Source organism: Bombina bombina, chromosome 1, assembly GCF_027579735.1.
Source record: "Bombina bombina isolate aBomBom1 chromosome 1, aBomBom1.pri, whole genome shotgun sequence".
Classification (NCBI taxonomy): domain Eukaryota; kingdom Metazoa; phylum Chordata; class Amphibia; order Anura; family Bombinatoridae; genus Bombina; species Bombina bombina.
In genome coordinates, this window is record NC_069499.1 from 395,776,815 (window position 1) to 395,802,725 (window position 25,911).

The 25,911-nt window shown below is 36.6% G+C and overlaps 1 long non-coding RNA gene across 1 annotated transcript in view; it reads right to left on the reverse strand.

The window, feature by feature from the left end:
- Positions 1–25,911, reverse strand: part of LOC128637970 (uncharacterized) — a 169,655-nt gene that overhangs the window by 91,959 nt on the left and 51,785 nt on the right. Inside the window, exon 2 of the long non-coding RNA XR_008399022.1 lies at positions 7,838–7,953. This is a non-coding gene — a long non-coding RNA (uncharacterized LOC128637970). The remainder of the gene's footprint in view (positions 1–7,837; positions 7,954–25,911) is intronic.

Consider the following 25,911-nt stretch of genomic DNA (forward strand, 5'->3'; position numbering starts at 1 on the left):
TAAGTAGCGGCGCTTTGCGGTCGGCAGATTAGGGGTTAATTATTGTAGGTAGCTGGCGGCGACGTTGTGGGGGGCAGGTTAGGGGTTAATAAATATAATACAGGGGTCGGCGGTGTTAGGGGCAGCAGATTAGGGGTACATAAGGATAACGTAGGTGGCGGTCGGCAGATTAGGGGTTAAAAAAATGTAATCGAGTGGCGGCGATGTGGGGGGACCGCGGTTTAGGGGTACATAGGTAGTTTATGGGTGTTAGTGTACTTTAGAGCACAGTAGTTAAGAGCTTTATAAACCGGCGTTAGCCCAGAAAGCTCTTAAAGTGATGGTAAAGTTGCGTGTCTGCACAACCTCCCTAAACTTACTCCCTTTAATTTAGTATGAGTTTAATTCATGAATTTTAATCATTTTAATTTTTTAAACTTTTATTACCTTTAAATCCTCAGATTTCTATCGTTCCGTAGTCCACCCGGCTGCATTTTTTTTTTTAATGTTGGGATCACGTTTTCTTTTTAGCCTATTGAAATCCAGGCTGATAGGCGACCTGGAGTTTTTCTGACACTCCCCATTGATGTAAAGCGCATGCGCGAGTCATTGCTAGATGTCAATCATCCCATGCGCGCACCCGTTTAATGTATGTCTGGTAGTTACACTAGGGAATTTCAAGTTACGTTAGTAAAATAGTTTAGTCTAGGCTAGGGGATCTGGATCGGAGCAAAACATATACGTGTTTCATTCACAAATGTAAGCAATGAATCGCAGATTTCATTGTTTACATTGTGACGTACTTGCATGCACCAATGGTATGTATTGGGAGCAAGCAAAATAATGACGTAGTGAGCAGGGTTGGACCGCTCTCAGCTACAGCTCAATATACAACAGGAAGTAAGACGTGGGAGGAGCAAGCAACAGTAGACGATCTTTTAGAAAACAATTGATTATAAAGGTTTATTTTCGATTTTTTAACAAATAAACATAGCGACTAATGTCCCACCTTACTCTTAAACATAAATAATGATAGCCTAAGCAGCAACTTTACCATCACTTTAACTACTGACTTTTTTCTGCGGCTGGAGTTTTGTCGTTAGATTTCTAACGCTCACTTCAGACACGACTCTAAATACCGGCGTTAGAAAGATCCCATTGAAAAGATAGGATACGCAATTGACGTAAGGGGATCTGCGGTATCCAAATACCGGCGGTAGCCTAAAACCAGCGTTAGGAGCCTCTAACGCTGGTTTTCACGGCTACCGCCAAACTCTAAATCTAGGCCTAAGTTTTTTCTCCAGCAGTCTAAGACCGCTATAATTGAGTGTACAACCAATGATTGTGTGGAATATAGCAATGTTAAACAGTAATTGGGAAGACCCCAATTTTCAGAATTAAACTATAGGAAAAGGAGTGAAATAAATAATGAAGTATATTGCAACTGTTTTATTTTCCTCAATGTGTTTAATTTCACTTTAATATGCCTACAGCTATGACTGAATTAGATGTTTATGATTGACATTATTAGTATTTGTATGAATTTAATAAATACATTTTATAGAGAAAATATATTAACATAATGTGAATGTTAAAAACAACATATATACATATGTCCTGTATGTCATAGTTGTCATCTCCCAAAGGAGATCAATCTTATCTTTTGACATTGTTTATTTAGTCTTATCTATCTATCTATCTATCTATCTATCTATTATCTATATATCTATCTATCTATCTATCTATCTATCTATATATATATATATCTTCTATCTATCTATCTATCTATCTATCTATCATCTATCTATCTATCTATCTATCTATTATCTATATATCTATCTATCTATATATCTTCCATCTATCTATCTATCTATCTATCTATCATCTATCTATCTATCTATCTATCATCTATCTATCTATCTATCTATCTATCTATCTTCTATCATCTATCTATCTATCTATCATCTATCTATCATCTATCTATCTATCATCTATCTATCTATCTATCTATCTATCTATCTATTATCTATCTATCTATCTATCTATCTATCTATCTATCATCTATCTATCATCTATCTATTATCTATCTTCTATTTATCTATCTATTTTCTATCTATCTATCTATTTATCTATCTATCATGTATCTATCTATCTATCATCTATCTATCTATCTATCTATCTATCTATCTATCTATCTATCATGTCTATCTATCTATCTATCTATCTATCATCTATCTATCTATCTATCTATCTATCTATCTATCTATCATGTATCTATCTATCTATCTATCTATCATGTATCTATCTATCATGTATCTATCTATCTATCTATCTATCTATCATCTATCTATCTATCTATCTATCTATCTATCTATCATCTATCTATCTATCTATCTATCTATCTATTATCTATCTATCTATCTTCTATCTATCTTCTATCTATCTATCTATCTATCATGTATCTATCTATCTTCTATCTATCTATCTATCTATCTATCTATCTATCATGTATCTTTCTATCCATCTATCTATCTATCTATCTATATTCTATCTATCTTCTATCTATCTAGCTATCTATCTATCTTCTATCTATCTTCTATCTATCATCTATCTATCAATCTATATATCTATCTATCATCTATCTATCTATCTATCTATCTATCTATCTATCATCTATCTATCATCTATCTATCTATTATCCATCTTCTATCTATCTATCTATCATCTATCTATCATCTATCTATCTATTATCTATCTTCTATCTATCTATCTATTTTCTATCTATCTATCTATCATGTATCTATCTATCTATCTATCTATCTATCTATCTATCATGTATCTATCTATCTATCTATCTATCTATCATCTATCTATCTATCTATCTATCTATCTTCTATCTATCTATCTATCTATCTATCTATCTATCTATCTATCATGTATCTATCTATCTATCTATCTTCTATCTATCTTCTATCTATCATCTATATATCTATCTATCTATCATCTTCTATCATCTATCTATCTATCTATCTATCTATCTATCTATCATCTATCTTCTTCTATCATCTATCTATCATCTATCTTCTATCTATCATCTATCTATCATATATCTATCATCTATCTATCTATCTATCTATCTATCTATCTTCTATCATCTATCTATCTATCTATCTATCTATCTATCTATCTATCATCTATCTATCTATGTATCATCTATCTATCTATCATCTATCTATCATCTATCTATCTATTATCTATCTATCTATCTATCTATCTATCTATCATCTATCAATCTTCTATCTATCTATTTTCTATCTATCTATCTATCGATCTATCATGAATCTATCTATCTATCTATATATCTTCTATCTATATATCAATTTATCTTCTATCTATCATCTATCTATCATCTATCTATCTATCTATCTATCTATCATCTATCAATCTATCTATCACCTATCTATCTATCATCTATCTATATTCTATCTATCTCTATCTATCTATCTTTCTATCTATCTTCTATCTATTTATCTATCTATAAATCATCTATCTATCTATCTATCTAACTTCTATCTATCTATCATCTATCTATCTTCTATCTATCATCTATCTATCTTCTATCTATCTATCTATTTATCTATCTATCATCTATCTATCTATCATCTATCAATCAATCATCTATCCATCGATTATCTATCTATCTATCTATCAATCTATCATCTATTTATCATCTATTTATTATCTATATATCATATATCTATCAATCATCTATCTATCATCTATCTATCTATATATATATATCTATCATCTATCTATTATCTATCAATCATCTATCTATCATCTAACTATCATCTATCTATCATCTTTCTACCTCCATGTCATTAAAATATTGGGATTATATATCTAGACACTATTTAAAACAAAGAGATTATGCTAAAAAGCCAAATGAGTGGTAAATTACTAGAATGTATTCATTTAATTTAAGCAAATCCTATTCACCTGATGCTTTGCAGCAACTGATGGACCTAAAGTGTGCTATCAAAGGCATATCACAGTAATAAGATAAACAGAACTGGAAAAAAATCCTCCCAGATGTGTTATTTTGGGATTGAACACAGAAGGAGCTCATTGGAAATGCAAGAGTCTTTCCCACTGAGGTAAACCATTCTAAAGCTCATGTGAGCCTTAGCTTAACGCCAAAAAAGTACTGGATGTTTTTCCACTCTGTTAGTTTATTAAACTGTCTTAGAACAGACAATACATTTATAATTTATGCATATCTAGGCAAGTGGAAACTTTCAATCATTAGAAACTTTTGCATTGCAATGGGATTTTGCCATATGGACTGAAAACAATTTCCGTTGGTTCAAATTTGAAAATATAATTATTTCCCATAAGGGTACAGATTTTGGCTGCTTTGTTTCTTTGTTTCTTTTACTGCTAAAAAATCAAATTCAATTATTTATAGGCTTCTTTTTTTTTTAGAACACTGCACAGTCTGAGCTGATATTAAACACACTGACATAATTCTGAATCTGAATTTACATTTTACCTACTTTTTATGGTTAAAGGGGAATATTAAAAATATTAATTATTCATATATTTTGAGACTAAGAAGTTAGTTAACAATCTACAGAATTCAGGAATACATACTAAACACGTTCTGTTTACCAATCTTACATTCATTTTATGATTAGAACACTTTCCGCTGATATATTGGGTCCTTTGCCCTTTATAAATTCAAATCTGTATGCTTACATAGCATGGGAAGTTTCAGACAATGAGCTCTCTCAATACAATCCTGATTGGAGGACATAAATGTAGTAAGGGTTAAACCACTAAAGGGTTTCTAAATTAAGGTTTAACTGTTTTGGGAAGATCCGGTGTGGTTGACTAAAGAGACAGTGAGCACCTTTCTGTTGTCTTGCTTTAGAATAAGATATCAGCCAAGTCAGGTTTAAAATAAAAAAAAAAATAAACATCTTGTTTGTTCCAATTGTTTTTTTTTACTAGCCAAACTGCACCCTCCACTTGCCTTAAAGCCACTCTGGGCTTTAGTCTTTAGATAACAATGCTATCCATGGTAATACTGTCAGTATAAAATGTATTGTTTTGCAGCTGTTATCAGTAAAATCCAATTAGGGAAATATATGTAGCAGGGTTAGCCTTGAGAAGTCTGCAATGTGCATGTTCAACTCTAAGATTTAGAAAAAGACACAATTTGCAGAGCTAAATTACATTAAATGGGGCAAACCATATAGGGTCAGAATACAAGGCTATTTGCGCTCAACTGAGTAATACCAGCACACGCAAATGTACTCTGGTATTACAAGTGAGGTGGAATGCGAACGTGACCCTGCGTTTGCATTGCAAGGAAGCATTGCACTCATGAGAACACAGTTCCATAGGCTCCAATGGGAGCCTCGTTCTCATGCCGTCAGACACGGCATAAGAACTAGCGCAGCGAAGGGGGTAAGTCGCGTATCGATGGGCAACAAAGTGTAAATATATATGTACAGTATATGAATATATACATATATATTTATGTGTTAATATGTGTATATATATACATATTAACATATAAATATATATGTATATATTCACATACATATATATTTACAGGGAACACACAGTCCCCAAAGACCGCAATGTAAAGGTACTTTTCAGTGACGTTTTTTTTTCTAACACCTCACGCCCACAAACTTTAACCCCAAAATACTGCCTAGTACAATAGTTTTGTATAAAAAACTAAAAGACCCTTTATTTTGGTGGCATTTAGGGACCTTTTAGAAAATTCAGATCTCTGGTTAATTTTCTGAGCGCTAATTGCTACCGCGCAATACCTAGCCACTTGTAATGGCAAATTTACCAGTTTGCGGGCACGTGATAAATTAGCGTTCCACTTGTAATCTAGCCCATAATAAAAGTATAGAGCAATGTTGCTTTATTTGATATAAACATTTTTATATTAAAATGCCATGGTGTTTACCATCCTTCTTAGAGACATAGGGCCAAATTTATCAAGGGCCGAATGGCCCCTGATGCCCCTGTTTCCTTGCGAGCCTTAAAGGGACATTAAACCCAAACATTTTCTTTCATGATTCAGGTAGAGAATACAATTTTAAACTACATTCCATTTTACTTCTATTATCTAATTTGCTTCATTCTTTAGATATCCTTTGTTAAAGAAATAGCAATGCACATGGGTGAGCCAATCACATGAGGCATCTATGTGCAGCCACCAATCAGAAGCTACTGAGCCTATCTAGATATGCTTTTCAGGAAAGAATATCAAGAGAATAAAGCAAATTAAATAATAGAAGTAAATTAGAAAGTTGTTTAAAATGGTATTCTCTATAGACTATCTGAATCATGAAAGAAAAAAATGTGGGTTTAATGTCCCTTTAAGGCTTCCCGGAAACAACAGTTAAGAAGCAGCGGTCTTAAGTTGTCTAGTACATTTGACTGTGTTGTATTCCTACTTTATAAAATATTCCTAAATTGTAACACTTTAGGAGGACGCAAAGCAGATGATTATTTTGATTTGTGTGTGTCCAGAGGGAGTTACTTTATGACAGGTTCTATCTATTTATACATATGTAGGTGTATACTGTTTCTCATTTGGATTTTGGCAAAGCTCTATATTTCAAACAATTTTCTACATATATTTAGTCTTGTGCTAATGCATTTCCTTTTTAATAGTGATCAAATAATACACTCTAATGTAAACATTTCTTTTTTTCTAATAGTTTTGACTTCTAGCTGAAAGGTGACTGAAAGCAGGGCTACGTTTATTTCCGCTGTTGATATTGCTCTTTTATTTGCACTTTTGCAGTTGGGATTCACAGATTGTTTCTTTTTCTGCTGATGTGTAATTCACAAGAGCAGGAAATAATTCTGATTGTAACTTCATTGGGAATAAGTTACAGAGTTTATACCATCATTAGCCTCCCCCATGTATGTAACAAGCACCAGGTGTGATTAAAAATGCAGACCATATGTGTCACAGTAAAACTAATACAAAAGACAGACATTTACCAGCAGTATATATATATAATCTCCATTGTGGGATCCAGTACAGGTGACCCTCGTTTTACAACGGTTCAATTTACACCGTTTCAGAATAACAACCTTTTTTTCCAGTCATGTGACTGCTATTGAAAAGCATTGAGAAGCAGTGCATTTATTAAAATAGCCAATAGGTGGAACTGTCCGCTTGTGTTGCAGAAAAGCCAAGCAAGCTGAAATTAATCTGTTTAACCAGATCTGAGATATCGAGCAGATTTCAAAGGAACAAGATCTTCCTGTCTATAAATCAGTCCAGATTGGAATGCATAGAAAGAACTGTTTGCAGAAAAATGCAAGTGAAGTCTGTGCTGTGTGATCATTTTATTAGGTTTATAATACTGTTTAGCAAATGTTTTTGTTCATTTAACTTAGTTTAATTATATATTCTGTGTTGTGTGATTATTTTATTAGGTTTATAATGCTGTTTAGCATTTAAAGTCTTCATTTCAAAGCTTTAAAAATAATGTATTAGGTGTTACTTATGACCATTTTGAGAGGGGCCTGGAACCTATCTCCCTCACTTCCCATTGACTTCCATTATAAACTGGGTTTCAATTTACAACGGTTTCAATTTACAACCATTCCTTCTGGAACCTAACCCTGGCGTAAACTGAGGGCTACCTGTACTCACTTTCATAATCCATACATCTACTGGGGAGCCATTCAACACAAAATATTCACAATAAGTCCCAAGGAATTGCACTCTCCATTTACAAGCTTTTTTAATGGTTAACATTTTCGGGGTCTCCCCCGTCCTCAGACCAAATAATATTAAAACAAAATTACTTACCACCCTAAATAGTGCTCCCACCACCATTGTATCCTCCGTGGACTGCCGTCAGCGGCTTCCTGGCGCAACTGCGCATGCGCCGGAGACATTACGGCAACCCCACTAGGACAAATTTCCTAAAAATCAACACAAGTTAAACACCGTGAGATACAACCACAGACACCCGCATGTATAGCGTTAACAATGAATATCTATTCCTAACCCGGTTACTATCTCACCAAGGTAGAACAGTCTAAAGAGTTTCAGCAATATCTGTTATTCTCTACCAGACACTATTAAGCAGTGCACGCTAAATTCACAGGCAATTATGCAAAGGATGCAATACATCATATAAACACACAGCCTCTCTAATTATACGGATGCTAACTAACAGTAAAAAATATATTCAACCTCACAGAAACAAGCAATATGTTACATATTGTTAAATAAAATAATTATCACAAAGGGCAAGTTATCTCTGACTAACTGATTTCTACACTATTCATGGATATATGACCTGCTTGCCTTACTACAACTAATATGCAACGAGAAGTAGTTGATTATATATTTAAAGGGAAATGCCACAAGCCTATTACAAGAAACCTTAATAGATCAATAGATTGCATTTAATTACATTTAGTTTGTTCCTGCGCCTATATTGGGATTTATCATGGTATATTTGTGCAAACTGAATATACTATTATAAATAAATGCTATACACTACCTCATTACTAAGATACATCAATGAGGGATAAACTATGAGCCTACTACAGGAAACTACTGTGAGACCAATTATCTATACTATGCTGGTTTATGCATACTAATATGTATAGCCTAACTACACTTTTTACAGAGGTATGCAGGGAGCCCATTACAAGAAACACTGGAAATCCAGATGTAAATTTAAACCCTTCGGAGTTAGGGTGTCTAGGTCAAAAATCCAACGGGATTCTCTTTGTAAAAGGCTCCTAGCTCTATCTCCACCCCTAGGCCTCGCAGGAATGTGGTCTATAATGACTGAAACGGTCCGAAATGGCATGTTTAAATTCCAGAAAATGCCTGGCCACAGGATGATCTGACCCACCATTTTTGATAGCTGCTCGTATTGCTGAGTGGTGGTTTGCCATTCGGGTCCTCAGGTCATCCTGGGTCTAGCCCACGTAGAAACTTCCACATGGGCAATGCAAAAGATATACAATGAACTTAGTTGTGCACGTGACCCTATGCTTAATGAAAAACTTTTTGTTGGTCCAAGGGTGCATAAAATGTGTGCTCTGGGTTAGCCCTCCACAAAGTGTGCATCCACTATAAGGAAGCAACCTTTTTTGGAGGTACTTAACCAAGCTCTTTGAGTATAGCTTTCCCTGAATTCGGTTCTTAACAATAGATCCTTTAGAGATCATCCTCTCCTAAATCCCACTATAGGAGGCTCCATCTGCGTGAGTGGTAGGGATTTATTCGCAGAGATAATGTCCCAATTTTCTTTTAGTATTCTTGAAAAACCCAGCCTTTCAGGAGTGAAGGTAGTCATTAAGATCACCCTCTTTGCTTCCTCCTCTTTTGTTGATTTCCGTAGGGCTTACTCTTGTGTTAGACCATCCATTCTTTCTCGAGCCTGTTGGAGTTGATTATCTCTATAACCTCTTTCCCTGAATTTCAACTACATTAATGAAAGTTGTTCTTTCTTTTTAGCTTCATCCGTATTATTACGGACCACACTTTTAAATTGTGAAAAGCACGTTTTAAGCTTGGTGAATGACAGCTAGATACTTTGAACAATGAGTTGCTGTCAGTCTCCTTCTGAAATAATGTTGTGCAGAAGCCTTCAATCCCTTTGTAGATACGTATATCCAGGAAATCAATCTGTTGATTATGGAAATTCAACTTGAACTGGACCTGAGAATTTACCCTATTTAGGTTCTCAAACCATTCCACCAATTCAGTGTTGTTGCCACACCATATCACAAACAGATCGTCTATGTAGCATTTAAAGAAGGTTACTCGGGTCACGAAAGAGTTCCGTTGCCTCCTTCTCAAAGCATGCCATGAAGAGATTGGCATAGGATGGGGCCACATTTGACTGCATCACTCTGCCGGATGTTTGTAAATAAAAGTCCTTCTTGAACTTGAAATAATTATATTTGAGACAGTACTCAAGCAACTGCATAATTACATTGATGGGTGGTCCAATATATGGATAGTTTAACAAATGATGAAATACTGCAGTCATGCCTTCCTCATGAGGAATAATAGTATAGAGACTGGTTACATCAAGTGTGACCAGAATATCATCAGCATTAACATCAGACCGGGATTGCAGTTGTTTAATCAACTCCATTGAATCCAAAAGGAAAGATATTATATTATATTGCTCATTATAGTGCTCAGAATAGTAATTTCAAGATAACCTTGGTAGTTATCTTAAATTGATGTATTGTGTTGTGGCTCCTGGCTTTCCAGTCTCAGAACGGTACTTACCGCTCCAGTACTGCACTTTTTAGAAGTTATTGGTATGAGGTCAATCCTCTATTGTAGTTAAATACATGTGCAGTCCGTGAGCTCTTTTTTTGGTTTGTACTGTCCTGAAGGATTGCCATTGCCTCTATTTGATCCCTAATTTGGAAACTCTGTATTACTGGTACTCACCTTTATGTGTTTACTTTTAATTTAAGTTTTATTTACACCTACACGGTTAGTCCACACATTTTATTCATGTCATATATCCCCTCTTTGGTGGCTTTTCCTACCTTAATCATGCACTAATTAGTACGATTTGAATGGTCTATAACTATCCACTTTCTCTTCTCCCTTTTTTTGACTTATATATTAGGACAGTGAGCACCCCCCATCACACCCATATTGCTAGGAGGGTTATTTCATCCTCCTGAATTGAAAAGGATTTTCTTGTATTACCCTGACAACTAATTAATTTTGTCTATGGGGTACTAATAGATACGTTTCCCTATAACTTATATTATTCCGAATTATAAACCTCCCATATTGGTTATATAAATCTTAGTAGATAGAATTAAAGTATCAGAGCCAGCAGAAGAAAAATCAATATTGACTAAGCCCTTACAATCCGTGGGCTGTTATTAAATTATCTTTACAATTTTAAGCTAACTGCTGGCTAAAATATCTAAGTAAATTAGTAGGGAAGAATTTTTACAACATTGGTAAGCTGATTAAAAAAATGGAGAGACAGAGCTTCTCCAAAGAACCCCTAAATGCACAGTTGCACCAGGGAGACGCTAACGGCAGTCCACGGAGGATAAGATAGTGGTGGGAGCACTATTTAGGGTGGTAAGAAATTTTGTTTTTATATTATTTGGTCTGAGGACGGGGGAGCCCCCGAAAACGTTAACCATTAAAAAAGATTGTAAACAGAGAGTGCAATTCCTTGGGACTTATTGTGTAAATATATATATATATATATATATATATATATATATACAGTATATATATATATATATATATATATATATACACACACACACACACACACACATACATACACACACTGTGCATATATATACATATATATATATATATATATATATATATATATATATATATATATATATATATAATAATTTGATAATTTGTTTTACATATACTAAAGAGAGGTGCTGAACCTGGAAATGAACAATAGCACAATAGCTTGTTCTATAGATAGTTACCAACCTAGGAGCAGACTCCTTTTTCTCAACGTGTATTTCACAGAGAAAAACTTTCCTGTAGTATATTGGTCTGGTTCTGACTAAACATTACAGTCCAGCCCTGAGATACCAGGCAATCCCTCTCTGAACGAAAGAAACAACAAAACCCCAGATGTTCGTTTCAGCCTAGTGTGGGTCTGGTCAGTGAGAAGCAGCCATATCCCTCTAGGCACACTGAGTAACAGGTCCATGTCTGGTTTCCCCCATCACCCTTAGGGAAACTACCAAAACGTACATTTGATGTTAGCCGTATAAATCCTTTGTTCAGATTTAAATGGCCTGGTATTTCGGTGCTAGATTTTCCTTGTGGATGGGGTCACACTAATATGCTTTAGCAAAGTTCTCTACTGTGAAAAGCACAGATTGGGCAGAAAGAGGCTGCACCCTGAATGGGGACCATCCCATAGGGTGGGCTATTGAGCACCATCCGTTCACAGTTGAGCTCCTCTCTTTTGTGTTTTTAGTCTCCCTAAGAGTAATGGGGACAACCAGACATTGACCCCTTGCTCACTGTGCCTATAAGGGTATAGCTGTGCCTCCACTTATGAGGCCCATATACGCTGAAACATACATCTGAGTTTAGCCATACAAATTGTTTGTTCAGATGAGAATTGCCTGGGAAGGAGCTGAGATTAGTTTATTTATTCTGCTTTCTGCTGCTGCTTCTCCAGTTCATGCATTTCTCTGAGTTGAGAACTATTAAAGGGACATGAAACCCATTATTTTTTCTTTCATAATTTAGATGATACAATTTTGAACTTTCCAATTTACTTCTATTATCTTATTTGCTTCATTCTCTTGGTATCCTTTGTTGAAGAAGCAGCAATGCACTACATCCTTGTTATGGAATAGGCGTGTGAGAAAGTGAGGAATGTTGATACTTTAGCATGAGGGATTTGAAAACATGAATGAAAAGAAAAAATTGTATGGAAAGGTTGTAGTGTTGCTTTTAATTTACATTTATTGTTCACATTGTCTTTGTAAAACTTGTTCTAGGTCCTTTATGTTTTTTGTCTCCCAGTTAAAAGTTTTGTGACCCTTTAAGCCACATCAGTCTCACACCTGTCCTGTGCTAAGATTGAGACTTACATGAAAAGACATTTACATATCTAAACATTCTTTTAGGGGCATTCTGGATATTGTTTGCAATTTATTTTTAAATTTTTAGTTTTAGACAACTGAATATTATTTTGCTTTTCTGCATTCCTTAAATACCTGTAATGGTGTATCAGGACCTTACTACTAAAGCAATTAAAATGCTTGTTTGTTTTTTATCCCTTTGTTTGCTATCCCTTTATGGATTGAGTTATATATAACCTGAAAAAGTGGTTACTTGCTCACTAATAGCCGCCCAGGAATTCCTTGAAAGTAGCTGTGCTCACCAGTAGCTATCAACCTAGGAACCCTCAAGAAAATTTGCCCCTGCTCACCAATATGCATCAATAGTTGCCTTGGAAACCCAGGAGAGTGGCCCCTGCTTACTAATAGCCATCTAGGAACCTTTAAGGATCGTAGCCCCTGCTTGCCAATAGCCACCTAGGAACCTTCAAAGAAAGTGTCCCCTATTCTACAATATATGCACAGGCACCCCGGTAAAATGGCCCCTGTATGCTAATAGGTGCCTTGGCACCCAGGAGAAGGATCCCTTGCTCATCAATAGCCACCAAGAAACTCTTAAGGAAAGTGGCCCTTGCTCATCAATAGACGTCTAGGTGCTCTGGGAAAGTGGTCCCTACTCATCAATAGATTCTCAGGTACTCAAAAAAAGTTGGCCCTGTTCACTAATAGGTGGTGACAGTTGCCCCTGCTCACCAATAGTTACCCAGACACCCCAGAAGAGTGGCACTGTTCAACAATATGCACCAAGATACCCCAGGAAAGTGGTATCTGATCACTAATAGGTAAGAGGGCCCTTTCTCAGCAATACACTTCTAGACTCTCTGGGAAAGTGGCCCCTGCTCACCAATAGATACTCAGGTACTCCTGGAAACTGGTCCCTGCTCACTAATAGATGGTGACAGTGGCCCCGGCTCACAAATAGATACCCAGACACTCCAGGAAAGTGGCACTTGTTCACCAATACGCACCCAGGTACCCTAGGAAAGTGGTCCCTGATTGCTAATAGGTGTCCAGGCACCACAGGAAAGAGGGCCCTGCTTGCTAATATGTGACCAGGCAACCTGGGAAGTGTCCCCTGCTTTTCAATAAGCACCTAGGCAACCCAGGAAAATGTCCCCTGCTTACCAATAGCTACCTAGTTATCCTTAAGGAAAGTGGCCCCTGCTTAACAGCGCTTGGGCATGCACCCCAGGAAAGTAGTCCATGATTGTCAGCCAATAGGCTCTCAGGTAACCTGGGAAAGTGGCTCCTGCTTGCCTATAGGTGCCCAGGCACCCAAGTAAAGTGACCCCTGATTGCCAAGAGGCCACTTTTCTGAGTAGCCTGGGAGGCAATTTGCAAGCAGGTGCTACTTTTTCAGGGTGCTTTGGTGTGTTTTGCTGAGCAAGTGCCACTTTCTGTGAATGCCTGGGAGCCTATTATTGAGTAGGGGATACAATTTCAGGGTGCCTGTGCACCTATGACTAGCAGGGGCCTGGTTTCCTATTGTCGAGCAGAGTCCACATTTTTGAGGTGCCTGGGTAAGCAGGGGCTACCTTCCCAGGATTCTTGTGTGCTTTTTGGTAAACAGGGGCCACTTTCTCAGGTGTCTTGGTTCCTTTTGAAAAGCAGAGGCCACTTTTCCGGGGTGCCTGGGAGCTTAGTGATGAGCAGGGGCTACCTTCTCAAGCTGACTGTATGCCTTCTGGCGAGCAGGGGCCACTATCCTGGGGTATCCGGGCACCTATTGGCTAAGAATACATATATATATATATATATATATATATATGCTGATGATGGGGAGGAAGTCCCTGAAAACGTTCCATTAAAGATTGTTTATTTTCTTCACTAAAAGACCTGAGAGTGCATCCGTTTGTTCAGGAATATATATATATATATATATATATATATATATATATATATATATCCATATATCTATCAAGTCGTTTCATTTTTCCTTCAACAATGATTTAGAACAGAGCTTTCCAAACTTTTCATGTTGGTGACACACTTTTTAGACCTACATCATTTCGCGACACAGTAATTAAAGGAGGTTAAACTAACTTGCTTTAAGAGATACGGACACATACATAAATTATATAATAATGAAATTTGCAAGTAACAGTAAGTATGTGCAAGAATTAAAATAAAAGTTTAATACCACCAATAGCTACTTACTATTTTAATGGGATGTATGAGGTTGATGGGATGAACACAATTTCTGAATATTTAGTGGAATATTAGATAAAGACACTCGCATTTCATCATCAAGCATTTTTAAGCTTCCACTTCCTATCCTTATATCAAGAGCAGGAGCAGCAATGCACTACTGGGAGCTAGTTGCGAAAAACCCCACTGACTTCTGACTTCAGCTCAGCGTTTAAGCTGCCGCCCTCAGAGCTGGGTGAGTCCGATTGACTACTGCCTGCGCTGCAAACACACTGCTGTCCCACTCAATGACTACACATGCAGTCACAAGCCAATTAAGCAGACTACACGTGCAGTCAGGAGCCAATGTGCCGCCAAAGCCGCCAATGGGAATAGTTTCAGTTCCCACTGAGCTGCGCCAATTAGTTAAGATGATCTGTGACCCACAAGGTATCAATCATGTGTCAACCATGTGATATGCGTAGCAGGCAGGCAAACGTCAGAAACCAAAAAAATAAATAAATTTAAAAAAAATTGTGCTGAAGCAGGGACACACCTGTGTCCCGACACAGTTTGGAAAGCACTGATTTAGAAGTTCTAAATATATTGACTCAATTTATTTAGGTAAAATGTTCCTATAAATTACTGCAACCTGAAATATTAAAGTCATTGATTATTTTTTATGACTTTTATGTGATATTATGTTCATATTGTTTAATATTACTATTAAATGTTTGAATGTTTGTGTCCCTTATAAGTACTTATACAATAAAACAAACACTATGTGCCATCATGTGTATAAAAACTCTAAAACAAAATAACATTAAAATAACAAAAAATAGTGTGAGGAATATATACACACAATGCACTAGATGCATTTATAAACAAACCATAATATAGTTTAACAGTTCAACCAATGATCCTTTATTTATTCTCCACAGCTGACTGATGTTCCGCAAAAGAAGAATTAGAAACAGAATACCTAGTGTAACAAGTTACAAAGTATGATTCCTTTACATATGGATACTAGTGCTTACATTCTTCTAAACAGTGCAATACAAATCCCCAGGGCAACCGGATCACTTCTTTAGATATAAATCGTTTTAACATAAAAACTGGGTACAAGGAATACAACCAATAGTGAGTATAGGAACTCCGCCCAGTTGGGGATATAAAATAAGGTGCCGTATCAGCAGTCCCAGAATATAATAACAGAGTCCAATAACATCCTTGCAGTTTGTACCAGGTTCTCCTCTCCTTCGTGGCTTTCCCCTTGTAATCGGACTGATTGCCCCTTTTATTACTCATGTCCCTCCTAAATAAGTTATAACCCACTAAGTGAGCTGCCCAGTCATGTGAATCATCCCACCACGTTTCAGTTATACTGATAATATCACAATCCTCTTCTGTAACTAAGAGCTCCAGCTCCCGTATTTTACCCATCATGCTTCTTGCATTTGCTGCCATACATTTAATTTATGTGCTTTCTGATGCTACTTGGTGCGCTTTCTTCCTTACATTCTTTTTTAACATTTCCTTAAAGGGACATGAAACCCAAACATTTTCTTTCATGATTTAGATAGAGAATACAACTTTCGAATTTACTTCTATTATCTAATTTATTTAATTCTCTTTGTATCATTTGTTGAATGAGCAGCAGTGCACTACTGGTTTCTAACTAAACACATGGGTGAGCCAATGACAATCTGTATATATATATATATATGCATCCACCAATCAGCAGTGAAAATCTAGGTTCTTTGTTGCTCCTGAGCTTGCCTAGATAAATATTTCAGCAAAGGAGAACAATAGAAGGAAGCAAATTAAATAATAGCAGTGCATTGGAAAGTTGTTTAAAATTGCATCATCTGGATATGCTGTAGAGGTTCCGGTGGAGGAGGAGCAAGGCAAGCTAACCTGAGCTCACTGCTCCAGCCCAACAGCTGCTGGCGGTGAAACTTTCGCGCCCTGCCTCAAGTCTTGAGGCTGCTTCTTTCAGGGCAATTAGCAAAGATCAAGCTGGAACCCGGTCCAGGGGACTGTCATCCCTCTGGTATATGCCAAACACCGCTACCCGAACTCACTTTTTGCGGTCCAAAATCTTCTACCTGGGTATACAGGTGCGCTGCTAACAAGCGGTATTCCTGCCTCAAGTCATCTAACTCTCTTAGTTATTTATCTCTGTTCTCTAGCAAGTGCCCGACTGCCAAACTAAGTATCCCCTTTCTCCTTGCTGTCACTGCCCGCCGCCTCAGAGCGGCTAAATTCTAAGCCTAAAGAACATAGTATTTCTTCAACCCTGTAAGGTGAGCCTCCCAGCACTCTTACCTATAGTAAGACTTACCCTGCCGACGTGCGCCCGCCTCGTCCCTCCCCCACCGGTGCTGCGTGGGAGGTGGACTGGATTTGCTCAGTGTTGGAGCTGGCGGAGGGATTTCGCTTCTCGCGCTCCTGCATACTGTTTCCTTCTCTCCCCTCCCACCGGTGCTGCGTGAGGGGAGACGAAGATTGAGTCCTCTATCGGATCTGGAAGCAGGAGGTACGGGTGGCCACCTCAGGGAGTGAATTGCTGCATCAGACCCTGGACGCCGGAGAAGAATTCGGCGGGCAGTCAGACGACATAGGAGGGGGTAAGTTAAGTTGCAAAGCACTGCTTTTCTTACAAACTCTTTTGGCACATCAATAACTCTCTAAAGGGACACGTAGCGAAGAAATGCAAAGCTAATAGACTGGGGCTAACTGGCTTGGAGACTGTCCTGGAAGTGGGCCTCTAAAACCACTTAAAGAATACATTTTTTTTTTTGTCCTTACCTAGTTGGAAAATTGCTGACACCTTGCTAATTTTACACTTATTCTACACCTTGGAAAGACCTAGGGGAAGAAAGTCTAAAATTCTGTTTGAAACTTTTACCAGCATCTCCATCTCTTATATTGGACATTCTCTGGAAACGCAGAGTGTGGAGAAAAAGATACAAAGTGGCACTTACTAATTGAGAATGGACACAATTGTAGCGAGCACAAGCACAAAACTGGCTTTTCTTTATTGTATATGCTGTATTGCGTTTGTTTTTTTTCGTGTTCTATGAGCTGAATGTTGATACAAAACTCATTTAATATTATATAAGTGAATTTTGATACCTCAGTTAAAATAAAAAGCAGAGGCAAATTAAGGAAGCTAAGTTAGTTATATATGGTTTATATGCTAGATTGCTTAACAAGAAATATGAGGGTTATTACATCTGGTTTTATAGAAATGTTTTTTGCAAGCTAGAATACTCTCTATTTAAAGGTTTACTTATTCAAGGTACAAATAGATAGCTCAATAAATAGAATTGGGCTCTTGAGAGCAGGGCCCGTAAAGTATAAGACTGTTTTTGTCTAAAACGCTTGTCTATTTGCAGTAGCTTAAGGTTTCAGTGTATCTAATTTTTATACTTGTCTGCTTTGAAAATCCTATATGATAGGGATTTCTTTTTCCCTGTTAAATTACAGTTTTGTGGTATTCCCATTGTCTGCTTAAAGATTTACACTCATACAAGTATGTAAAGGTAATGAGCTAAGTTAAAGGCTTAATATATTATTTAGGTCTCACCAGATCAGAATTCATAACAGGGGAAATGACCCTTGCTTTACTGAACGGATTTGTTAAAATGGAAGATATCAGAAGTCTTAAAGGCAAACCCTGAATTAAAGGGAAACCTATACAATTAAATTCTGAACTCCTGGAAGGTTTTAGCCTCTTCTCCAAACCAAAAGGTATAATTTTCTAAAACTGATAGATAGGTGCGGAGAAGAGCAAAACTCAGGGTTCCTTTAACTTTAGCGTGATTGGGTAAATCCATTTCTGTCTGGTCAGTGTAATCATATATTTTATTACAACATTTTGTATCGAATTTATTGGTTGGCGGACTTTAAAATATTGTTGTGACTGCCTCTATTAATCTTCTATCCTTCTATAGACAAATGTCATGGCTGGCCAAGTGACCCCCATACACTCTTCTTAAGGATCCTTTTTTTCCTTAAGCAAAAAAACAAGAGTTTCACTCTATCTCTAACCTTTCCTTCCCCCCCTTTTTTTTTTCTTTGATGAATTGAATCACGATTTTACCCTGGGCTAACGTTTTCTTTTTCTACCCCAGGGCTATAGCACTTGCACTTTTATGGTTATTGAGACACTGGTTCTTAATTCTTCCTTTCCACATTTTCATTGATCCAGCTATAAACCACAGTACACGGGATAAATAAATTAGTAGTGATACACTCACAATTTTTTTTAGCACATGGATAAATTCCTTCACTCCCATTCCCGGACTCCTTCACCAGTCATGACATCTAAACATAGAGATAAGAGGACAAAGGCCGCTGCTGAAGTTTCCGCAGAAATAACTGCACCTGCAGCCCCTATCTTGCCCATAAACGAATTAACTAATGTACAGGCCCTAGTGGCTAGTATATCTGAGGCACTAACCCCAAAATTTGATGTACTAAGATCTGAGATTAAGCAAGATATTAATCTACTTAGACACGAGATAAAATTATTTTCCAACAGACTAGATGAGGCCGAACAGAGAATATCTGATCTGGAGGATCTTATCTCAGCACAGGGGTCCAATCTTGAAGCTAATAATGTAATTATAGCTAAAATGCAAAACAAAATGGAGGACTTGGAAAACCGCGCCAGGCGTAATAATATCCGCATTATAGGGGTCCCTGAGGGGGGGCCGCTAGAAGACTTAAACACATTTATTCCTGAGATTTTAACTCAGCTTCTTAAGATTCCTCCCAATTATCAATTGATAGTAGTCGAGAGAATACACAGACTAGGGAGACAAACAACAAATAGACAGGGAGATAATAGACCGAGACCTATAATAGCGAAACTGCTTAATTTTCAAGACAAGGTTACACTACTCCAACACTTTCGCAAAAATCAGCCAATTATTTTTAAAGAAAAAAAAATCCTGCTATTTCAAGATTACTCAATGGAAACATCCATTAAAAGAAGAAATCTAGCCCCAATTTGTTCAAAATTTATTCAGCAAGGCTTTCAAGCCTTAATAATTTATCCTTCTAAATTAAAAATCCTTGTGAAAGGAGAGGCTCACTTCTTTGATAACTCACAAGAGGCAGAAAAATTATTGCAACAACTAAATACGCAGGAAAAATAAGAATTTCTTTTTGATAAGGTTATAACGTTAAAAGTTAGAGTTCAATGAATGGACAGTATTTATCTGTTCAATTCCCTTTTTCCCCCTTTTTTTTTTTTTTTTTTTTTTTTCTCCTTCTCTCTCCTTTTTCTTTCCTTCCTTCTTCCTCTCTCTCTCTCCCTCTCTTTTCTCCCCCCCTCCTTAGATAAATGTGTGGCTTAGTTACAAATCTGAAATTAATCTCCTGGAATGTAGGGGGAATTTCCACTCCCATCAAAAGAAAAGCAATCTCAACCCATGCAAGGCGACTTGATTCTGATATTGTTCTCTTACAGGAGACCCACCTAACCCAGGTGGAAGTCCTGAAGCTTAAAAAGGGATGGGTTAAGGAAGTATATGCCTCACCCGGCTCTGGTAGGAAGAGGGGGGTGGCCATACTGATGGGGAAAAGGCTAAAGGCAGAAGTTTTACAAGTCTTGACTGATCCAGAAGGGAGATATTTACTGTTAAAAATGAAAATTGAAAAGGTTATTTTCTCACTTTGTAATATATACGCACCTAATATTATAAATCCAGAATTCTGGAATCGGTTACAGGCCAAAATCCTTTCCTTCAAGGAAGGATATTTAATCCTTGGAGGGGACTTTAACATGGCCCCTCATTGCCCTTTGGACAGAATGAGGGAAAACAGGGATCATAAGAAGAACAAAAAAGATAACTTAGAATCTAAATTATTGACGAAAATTAAACAAAATTTAAATTTCAGAGACATATGGAGGATTCAGAATCCTGATGTCCAGGAATATACTTGTCTATCCAAAGCACACAAGACTATGTCAAGAATCGACCTTTTTTTGATTGATGAAAGGCTATGCACAGCTAAAGTAAACGCAAAGATATTACCGATTTTTCTTTCGGACCACGGACCAATTTCTCTAAATTTTCAATTTGCAGTTTCCCAGCCGGGCTCTGTACGGTTTCATTTCCCCTCCTTCTTGGCAACAGATATGAAATTTAAAGCTCACTTGAGGATCAAATTTGAGGAATATATTCAATGTAACAGGGAATATTGGGAACGCCCATTAATTCTCTGGGAAGCGGCTAAAGCAGTCATTAGAGGTGAAATTATCTCATATAGTGCAATGATCAGCAAAAAGCTAAGAGCTAGAGAAAAAGAATTAAATAATGCCTTGATCAATTCATATAATCGCTTACTTCTGACAAAAAATCCAGCTAACTGGGCAAGCTATATTCGGGCAAAAAATGAGAAAGATACATTTGCAATATACAGAGAAACCCAGTCTGATTTGAAACTACAATCCAAACTGTATAGATATGGAAATAAATCTGGAAAATTACTTGCAAACTTGGTCAGGAATGATAGAAAGTCACCACTTATTGAAAAACTTCTTGTAGATGGGAAACTCCTTACAAAGAGCTCAGATATACATGAAGAAATGGCTAGATATTACCAAGAGATATACTCACTAAGAAAATCTGACTCAATACAAGCAGAGGATTTTTGGAGAATAATAATTTGCCCTAAGCTTTCCGCAGAAGTATTATAAACTCTTAATGCCCCGATCAGGGTCGAGGAAGTAGAGAAAGTGATTTTCGAACTAGCTACAAATAAGGCCTCAGGGCCGGATGGCTTACCAAGTGAGTTCTATAAGATTTTGACATCGGAGATTGCTCCCCATCTTAATCAGGCATATAATGCTATGTATATTAAAGGAGAATTGGTACCGAAAGCCTTCTCAGCATCTTTCACTACTCTTATTCTTTAAGGTGGAAAAGATCCAGTATATAGGGAGTCATATAGACCGATTGCCTTATTAAATGTAGACTATAAGATCTTTATGTCTATCTTGGCCAAAAGATTGCAGGGGATCTTATCTGATATTATACATAAAGATCAAGCAGGATTTTTGAATTCACGAAATTCTTCAGCTAAAATTAGAGAAGTTTTACTGGTTTCTGAATATTTTTACAATACTGAAGGGAGGGAGAGAGAGGAAGGGGATTACATCCCAGATCTAGCTATTGTGGCAATCGACGCAGAAAAAGCGTTTGATTCAATACAACATGATCATCTTTTTACCTCGCTGGATCAGTTTGGGTTTAAAGGTAACTTCCTTAAATTTATACAAAATTTATACAGTCTTCCATCCACTAGCATAATTGTCAATAACATTGTTTCTTCTCAAATTGTGCTCAATAGAGGAACTAGGCAGGGATGCCCCCTCTCTCCCCTCCTTTTTAACCTAGCTATCGAGCCATTGGCCATAAGGATCAGATCACAACTGGAAGGTATTATGATTGGCAGACAGGAGATGAAACTGGCACTATATGCAGATGACATCCTTGTCTATTTGTCAAATTCTCAGGATAATATTCCCATGCTCTTACAAATTATTAACCAATATGGTTTATTTTCTGGATATAAAACAAATGTCTCTAAATCTGAGATTTACTGGCTTCGAAAGAATAAAGACTCATTTCTGAATAGTCCTTTCAAAACAGTCAAAGACTCATTTAAGTACTTAGGTATAGTAATACCCACGAATCCACATGACCTATACAATCTTAATATCCCCCCAATATTAACAGCATTTAAAGACAAACTTAGATCATGGGAAAACTTACCCCTCTCTATATCAGGACGGATAGCCCTGTTCAAGATGGTTCTCCTTCCTAAACTACTGTACATATTACAGAATACAGCATTAATTCTATTTGACAAGGACATCCGAAGTCTTAATAGCTGGCTTAGAAGTTTTATATGGCAGAAAAAGAAACCCAGGATATCCCTGAATAAATTAACACATGCCAAGTTATTTACAGGATTTGCACTACCTAATTTGCGGCTTTATAATCTTGCTTTTTTAGCACGTATAGCTGCTGATTGGATTTCAGGCAATAATTATGTTTTGAACAATGCATTAGAAGAGAACATATGCGACCCATATCTCCCTTGTGCTTTACTTCACTGTGCGTTTAAAGATATGCCACCTAGAATTAAGAAAATTAAAGCAATTATTAATCCATTAAAGGCTTGGTGGAAGATAGGGAAACTCTTGTCCTTCAATTGTAAGGTCTCCAAATATCTCCCCTTAAGAGGGAACCCTTTATTTCAAGCTGGTATTGACTCTGCAGTTTTTAAAAACTGGCAATTAGTAGGACTAAAAACGATAATACAATTTGTCAATAAGGACAATAAGTGCTTCAAAACATTTGAAGAAATTAAGAACAACTTCAACCTCTCCAATAAGGAGTTCTTCGCATTTTTGCAGGTGAGGCATTTTGTGTCTGGACTAATGAGGGAGGGGGAATGGAACTGGGAACTCAGCGAAATAGAGGATTGGTTAACACTAGTTAAAAATGGTCGTATGTCCATTTCATATTGTTACTATTTATTAGGAGCTGAAGAAGGGAAACGCACTCTGGAGAAAGTGGCTCAAGACTGGAGACTAATCCTGGAACAAGAGTATATAAATTGTAAATTTATTCAAAAATCCATTCACATGGTGGCACAGACCACTCTCTCAACAACATGGAGAGAATCACATCTTAAACTGCTGCATAGATTTCATTATACACCAGAAAAAGGTCATAAACTCCAAAACCCTAATTTTTATAAATGTCCTAAATGCTCCCTAGATGCCGCAGATATTATACACATGATGTTTAAATGTCCCCTGATTAGACAATTCTGGCGCAAACTTGAATATTGGTTTAATACCTCCCTTAAGATTTCCCCTTTTGAACTCTCGGCAATTTCAGTTATATTCTGCTGCGACAATCTAGTAGAACAACAAATGAATAAAAAGATAATTAAAGTTTCTATCCTAGCAGCCAGATATTTAATATTTAAAAAATGGAAGACGAAAGAAATACCCACGGTACTTGAAGTAAAAAATTATCTTAAAAAACAATGTATCATAGAGCAACGTGATACGAATATCAATAACGAAACAGATATCAGAAAATTCTTTGATAAATGGGCACCATTTATTAAGTCCCTCCCTACAACAGAGATTGATTATATTATTTTTCCCTTTCAGAATACAGAGATGGTTTTATTAGGGATATGGTAATTGCATATGGTCCGGAGATGCGAGGTGAGGGGGGGAGCGGAGGAGGGTCTGAGGCAAAACCTTTCCACCCCCCCTTTTTTTTTTCTTTTTTTTTTCTCTTTGTTGTTGTTGTTGTGTTGTTTGTTTGTTTGTCTGTTTTGTTTTGTTGGTACTATTATTATCATCAGTAGGTGTATGGAATTGAGATATTATGGAAAAGTGAACAAAATAATTTAACAGGAACCCTGAGATATAAGACTTAATAGAGTATAATTATTATTTAGGTTACTATAGGTCAGGAAGGCTGAGGAATTGTTTAAACTTATTTTTTGATGTTCTTTTTCTCACTTCCTTTTTCTTGAAAATTATGTAATTGCATATATATGTTTAAATATATATAATAAAAATGAATTTAAAAAAAAAAATTGCATCATCTGTCCGAATGATGAAAGAAAAAATTTGGGTTTCATGTCCCTTTAAGTGTACCCTTCTGTCATCCATAACTTGATATATTCTTGGTGTACCATATTCACTGACTGATCTGTCTGTTTTATTATGTTTGGACTGACCCTCCCCCCCCCTTTGCCTAGTTTAAAATATTCTCTGTGTACAACCATCCTCTCCCCCAACACATCATGTCATTTGGGTGCAATCTATCCTTACTGTACCAATTGTACCCAAGGGAAAAATCAGCTCAGTGCTCTTAAAAGTCAAAGCCCTCATTTTTACATCATGTTTTCAACCAGGAATAAAAGGGACAGTATACACCAATTTTCATATAACTGCATGTAATAGACACAACTATGAAGAATAATATGCACAGATACTGGTATAAAAATCCAGTATAAAATGGTTTAAAAACTTACTTAGAAGCTCCCGGTTTAGCTCTGTTGAAAAAAGTTAGCTGTAACACCTACTGAAAGTGGTTCTATAGCAATAAAAAACAGACACCCCCCTGCCTCTGCATATAAAAAGACTCTTTACACAAACAGGAGCAAGCTGGTACATCAGTGTACTTTAAAACTTTGGGGCTGGGTTGGGAGGGGAAAATCAGAGCAATGTTTTTTTTAAAAATAAGCAAAACAATACATACAAAAAAACAAAAAAAACATGTATGGGCTATATAAATTGAGCATTTACAAAACATGTATGCAAAGAAAAATCTAGTGTATAATGTCCCTTTAACTGCCCTTAGCTTCTTCTTCTTTACTGGGTTAGCTCATGGCACTGGTAATATCTCTGAAAATATTAGCTTGGAGGTCCTTCATTTAAAGGGACACTGAACCCAAATTTGTTCTTATGTGGTTCAGATAGAGCATACAATTTTAAGCAACTTTCTAATTTACTCCTATTATCATTTTTTCTTCATTCTCTTGCTATCTGTATTTGAAAAAGAAGGCATCTAAGCTTTTGTTTGGTTCAGATCTCTGGACAGCACTTTTTTTATTGGTGGTTGAATTTATCCACCAATCGGCAAGGACAACCCAGGTTATTCACCAAAAATGGGCCGGCATCTAAACTTACATTCTTGCATTTCAAATAAAGATACCAAGAGAATGAAGAAAATTTGATAATAGGAGTAAATTAGAAAGTTGCTTAAAATGTCATGCTCTATCTGAATCACAAAAGAAAAAAAATTGGGTTCAGTGTCCCTTTAAGCTTGATACCTAACTCCCTACAGTCATTTTTTAGGACACTCCATCTCTCGCTGATTCCTTTATTAGTGCCAATATGCACCATGACTTCAGGATCAGACCCAGATCCATCTTACAATGTATCAATACACTCAACAATATGCCTAACATTAACCCCTGGAAGACAGCAAACTGTTCTATTTAATAAAGTTTTTATAGCTAAAGAAGGGATTGGATGCCCTGGGGATTTGTATTGCGTTGTTGAGCTATCGT